Raw genomic sequence first — 6,000 nt, 5'->3', positions numbered from 1 at the left:
CCTCTACACTGTCCCCCCATCAAACACTCCCAGGACAGGTACAGCACGGGGTTAGATACAGAGTAAAGCTCCCTCTACACTGTCCCCCCCATCAAACACTCCCAGGACAGGTACAGCACGGGGTTAGATACAGAGTAAAGCTCCCTCTACACTGTCCCCCCCATCAAACACTCCCAGGACAGGTACAGCACGGGGTTAGATACAGAGTAAAGCTCCCTCTACACTGTCCCCCCCATCAAACACTCCCAGGACAGGTACAGCACGGGGTTAGATACAGAGTAAAGCTCCCTCTACACTGTCCCCCCCATCAAACACTCCCAGGACAGGTACAGCACGGGGTTAGATACAGAGTAAAGCTCCCTCTACACTGTCCCCCCCATCAAACACTCCCAGGACAGGTACAGCACGGGGTTAGATTTAGAGTAAAGCTCCCTCTAGACTGTCCCCCCATCAAACACTCCCAGGACAGGTTCAGTACAGGGTTAGACACAGAGTAAAGCTCCCTCTACACTTTCACCTCTGACCAAACTGTTAGCATGTTCCCCTCTGAACTACAAAGTCCTGGGTTCAAGCCCCATTGCTAGCCTAGTGTACCAAAGTCTCGTGCAGTATTGAGGGAGTGCTGCACTGTGAGAGGTGCCGTGTCTCGGGTGAGATGTCAAATCGAAGCCTCCTCTACTGGTTGTAAAATATCATGCCTGAAATTCTCCCCTCTGTCCCAAGAGAGAAAATTACAACAGCAACTCTAAAATGACTGAAACACTGCATTTGGCGGCGCTACATAAATGCAACTCTTTCCTGTGTGACTCTCTGCAGCAGAGCTTTGCGCCCACCACTAGAGGACAGCAAAGGCTGCAGATTTGCTGCACAGCTCATTTGCCCCACCCAGTGGACAAGGGCACTGACTGCAGCAGAAATTGCCCCAAGGCGGCACATTGCCCCGAGGAGACCATTGATTCTTAAATCATTGTTGACTGTTGAATGAGACAACCACAGCAGTCACTGCCTGATAGCACCAGGGACCTGGGTTCGATTCCCGGCCTCAGGTGGAGTTCTCCCCATGTCTGCATGGGTTTCTTCCGGGTGCTCCAGTTTCCTCCCACAGTCCAAAGATGTGCAGGTTAGATGGATTGACCATGCTAAATTCCCCCTTAGTGTCCAAAGATGTGTACCTCTGCACAGACTGTGTCCTAAGCTGGAAATTGAACCCAGGTCCCTGACACTGTGAAGCAGCACTGCTAACTAGATTCACAGAATCCCTACAGTGCACAAGGAGGCCATTTGGCCCTTCGAGGTTGCATCGAGCACAATCCCACCCAAACCTATCCCCATAACCCCATGCATTTACCCTAGCTAGTCCCCCTGACACTAAGGGATAATGTGGCATGGCCAATCCACCAAACCCGCGCAGACACAGGGAGAATGTGCAGGCTCCACACAGACATGACCCAAGCCGGGAATCGAACTGTGAGGCAGCCACTGTGCCGCCCTGATTAAGGAACACGGGACATGGTGTAGTTAGATGGGGATCAGAGGGAGTGACCGCTCCCCCCTGAGCACATACTTCAAAAGTGGCACCTTTTCAATGGGGTGCTCCTCACGGGCCCCTCAGATCTCGTCCAAAAATCTGAAGTCCTCAATCCGTGCCCTGCAATCGCAGGATGCGATACGGATGCGGGGACTTCAGGCAGCAGGGAAGGTGTGCAATCTCCCGAGAGGGCATGCAATCACCAGGATAATTGCAGAGGCCGCGAAGGACATAAATATGCAGCCACCACGACGAATGGGCAGTCAAGACCAAGCATCCCTCACCGATGGACATCACCAGCTGAGACTGGGTGAGTAAATAGATTTGGTGATTATCCTAACCTGTCCACATTGTACCACGTTTTTCTGACCTTACCGATAACTAGTGCAGTTGTGGAACGATCCTTTAGTCGACTCAAACACACAAAGTCCTACCTTTGTTCTACAGTGGGCGAGGATAGATTGTCTGGGTTAGCTTTGGTCTCCATTGAAAGACAGTTGGCTACTGAGGTAGATTATAATAAAGTAATAGATAACTTTGCTAGAATGAAGCCTAGATGAAAAAGGCTGTTGTAGTTGCTTCATACCTTTTTCATATTGCTTTGTTTTGTTTTCATTTTACATTTTAAATGTAAAATAATTAAATAACACGTGTGTTTTTATTATGTTTTGATTTTAAATACAAAATAAAAATGTATAATGAACTTAAAATTATTTGGTATGCTTCGTGGCTCTTTACATGCTCACTCCCCCTAAGTTTAGAACCTGGCTACGCTCTTGGAAACAGGAATGGTGCTGGACCTGTTCGATGCTGAGTTGTGAATTGTGGAGCAGGCAATGGCTGATTCTCCTCCCATTTCCTTATCTTCCAGGCTCCGACATCCCTGGGGGTGAAACTTCTGCTGACAGCGTGTGCCCTGGGGGCTTCTGCAAGGCAGCAGCCGGAGAGAAGCAATGGACTGCAGTAGCCCCAGGTCGCAATATCAGTTTAATATCCTGAGGATCTCTCAATCCCTGCTGCAGGAACGAGGGAACTACATTGACCAGAATCCCCTGCGCGAACTACATTGACCAGAATCCCCTGCGCGAACTACATTGACCAGAATCCCCTGCGCGAACTACATTGACCAGAATCCCCTGCGCCAGGTTCATTTGATAGTAAATGCCACAAGCTTTCTGAACACTGTTCCTTTGTCAGGTGAGTGGGGAGTTCTGATCAGAAACAGGGCATATAAAGGCACAAACAGTTTACAAAATACTGATTAGAATGATTAGTGATGTCCAATACTTCCCCAGAGCGGAGAAGCTATGACATCTTCTCCAGTTTGTCCTCAGAAGACAAACATGGGGTACAGCGGACAGAGCACCCTTCGTTGTCCAGTACTGCTGCAGAGTGGCGAAGCTATGACATCTTCTCCAGAGTCTTCAACATGTCATTGATGAAGACGAACGTCTCGCCAGGGCCATCCACACTCCCACTTCTTGCCTTCAATCAACCGCACAACCTCAAACAGACCATTGTCCGCAGCAAACTACCCAGCCTTCAGGAGAACATTGACCACGACACCACACAACCCTGCCACAGCAACCTCTGCAAAGACATGCCGGATCATCGACACGGATGCCATCATCTCACGTGATAACACCATCCACCAGGTACACAGTACATACTCTTGCAACTCGGCCAACATTGTCTACCTAATATGCTGCAGGAAAGGATGTCCCAATGCATGGTGCATTGGGGAGACCATGCAGATGCTACAACAACGGATGAATGAACACCGCTCGACAATCACCAGGCAAGAGTGTTACATAAGAACATAAGAAATAGGAGCAGGTGTAGGCCATCTAGCCCTTCGAGCCTGCCCCGCCATTCAATAAGATCATGGCTGATCTGAAGGGGCTCAGTTCCACTTTCCCGCTTTCTCCCCATAACTCTCAATTTCGTTGCCTACCAAAAACCTATCTACCCGTGTCTTAAATATATTTAGCGAGGTAGCCTCCACCACTTCAACGGGCAGAGAATTCCAGAGATTCACCACCCTTTGAGTGAAAAAGTTCCTCCTCAATTCCGTTCTAACCTGCTCCCCCCTTATCTTGAGGCTGTGCCCTCTAGTCCTGCTGTCCTTTCTGTGTTCTCTTCCTGTTGGCGAACACTTCAGAGGTCACAGGCATTCGGCCTCTGATCTTCGGGTAAGCGTTCTCCAAGGCGGCCTTCACGACACACAACAGCGCAGAGTCACTGAGCAGAGACTCATAGCTAAGTTCCACACACATGAGGACGGCCTCAACCGGGATCTTGGGTTCAATCTGTGACTCCCATGACTTGCTGAACTTGCAACAATCCACTTACTGTCCTGTCTGGAGACATCTCTTTAACCTGTGCTTAATACTATCTCCACTCACAGTGTCTGCACCTTAAAGAATTGATGACCTGTAAAGATTCACATACTATTCAGTATTCTGTAAACTGCGTGTGACTTTATATGCCCCGTTTCTGATCAGAACTCTCCACTCACCTGATGAAGGAACAGCACTTCCGAAAGCTTGTGGCGTTTACTATCAAATAAACCTGTTGGACTTTAACCTGGTGTTGTGAGACTTCTTATTGTGTTTACCCCAGTCCAACACCAGCATCTCCATATCGGAACTACATTGACCAAAATCCACTGCGAGAACTACATTGACCAGAATCCTCCGCGAGAACTACATTGACCAAAATCCACTGCGAGAACTACATTGACCAGAATCCACTGCGAGAACTACATTGACCAGAATCCACTGCGAGAACTACATTGACCAGAATCCTTTGCGGCATGAGCACTATTACTTTTTGAAGTTTTTCAAAACGGGATACTCACGGTTGGTTTCACTCGCTGTCTGACGCTTTGGTGTTCTGAGCCAAATGATTTTGGAGATTTAAAAGCAAATAAACACGCAGCTTTTCTTCAGAAACGAGCAGCGGGTTTGAAGCCACCCGCCGTTATCCGCCTCCCCGGCCTGATGATTGAAGCGCATGCTCTGGTGCCGGCAGCCGTCTCATTGGCCGGTTGTGCTCAGGCGCGGTCTCCTCTGGCGGTTGGACACAGCCGGCACGGGTTGTGCGCAGGTGCAATCTCCTTTCAGGACATGCGCATATGCGCCGTTTCTTTTCGGCTTGTGCGCAGGCTCAGTTTCATCACCTTGTGCGCAGGCGCGGTTTGTCCCGCCTCAGTCCTTCTTGGTGTCGGTGAAGTAGCGGCTGCGGAGCGGGTGAGTGAAGACCCGGTACCGAACCCCCAAACCCGGCCCGGTACTGAACTCCCACCCCCATCACTGCCCCTTCCCCCCACCCCACCCACCCACCCACAGGAGCAGTTACTCTCTGTGCCCCGGAGCGTGGGAGGAGGGGAGTCAAAGGGCAGTGAGATGGGTCAGGGGTTGGGGTGAGGGGTCAGGATTTGGAGGCAGGTTGAGGGGTCGAAGGTGAGGTTGGCATTGGGGGTTAGGAGTGAGGGGGTTGTCTTTGGGGTGAGGAGTTGGAGTCAGGATTTGGAGGAGGCAGGTTGAGGGGGGTCAGGGTGAGGGGGTTGGGGTGTGGGGGCGAGGGGGAGGGGGAGGGGGCCTGGGGTGAGGGGATCAGGGGGCCTGGGGTGAGGGGGCCGGGACCAGGGGTGTTAGTATTGGGACGAGGTGTTGGGGTCAGGGCGCAGAAGGAGACTATCTGGTCCATTGTGCCTGTACCAGCTCTCTTTAAGAGAAACTTGCCCCCAAACAAAAGCTTGTTCCTTCAGACAACGACCCCATTCCCTTTTGAAGCTCTCTGTTGAATCTTCCTCCACTGCACTCTCAGGCACTCTCAATCCTAACCACTCGCTGGTGTAGGTAGTTTATCCTCACATCACCTCTGCTTCTGACACCAATCATCTTAAACCAGCGCCCTCTGTTACTTCTTTCCGTCGATAGAAGCAGTTTCATCTATTGTGGCTCAGTTGTAGGAGACAGAGGTTGGTGACAGACAGATGCTTTAGTGACTGGAAGGCAGTGTCCAGTGGCATACCACAGGGATCCATGCTGACTCCCCTCTCATTTATATAAATTACATTAATTACTATGTGAGGGTGAGGATTAGCAAGTTTGCCACAAAGATCAGACTGGTTAATAGTGAGGTTGAGTGTCTTGTGTTACAGGAAGATATAGACAACATAGTCAAATAGGCAGATAAGTGGTCAGTGGAATTTAACCATGATAAATGTGAGGCGATAGACTTTGAAAGAAGTAATTTTGCAAGGAAGTATTGGGTGAACTGCATGATATTAGGAAGCTCTGAGGAACGAAGAGGCCTTGGCATTTGTCCATTCATTTGATTTATTATTGTCACGTGTATTGGGATACAGTGAAAAGTATTGTTTCTTGCGCGCTGTACAGACAAAGCATTGCCATTCATAGAGAAGGAGAGGAGAGAATGCAGAATGTAGTGTTATAGTCACAGCT

The 6,000-nt window shown here is 49.8% G+C and overlaps 1 protein-coding gene across 1 annotated transcript in view; it reads left to right on the top strand.

Moving 5' to 3' along the window:
- Nucleotides 1–4,732: 4,732 nt before the first annotated feature.
- LOC145337636 (G protein-coupled receptor 137Ba-like) overlaps nt 4,733–6,000 on the top strand; it is a 38,326-nt gene continuing 37,058 nt past the window's right edge. The window contains exon 1 of the mRNA XM_080182443.1: nt 4,733–4,779. The gene's annotated coding sequence lies outside the window, so the exon portion shown is untranslated. The remainder of the gene's footprint in view (nt 4,780–6,000) is intronic.

The sequence above is a fragment of the Carcharhinus amblyrhynchos genome, unplaced genomic scaffold (assembly GCF_965287045.1).
Source record: "Carcharhinus amblyrhynchos unplaced genomic scaffold, sCarAmb.v2.hapA scaffold_54, whole genome shotgun sequence".
NCBI lineage: Eukaryota > Metazoa > Chordata > Chondrichthyes > Carcharhiniformes > Carcharhinidae > Carcharhinus > Carcharhinus amblyrhynchos.
The sequence above is the reverse complement of the archived record's forward strand: the minus strand, read 5'-3'. Positions and strand labels throughout refer to the sequence as shown.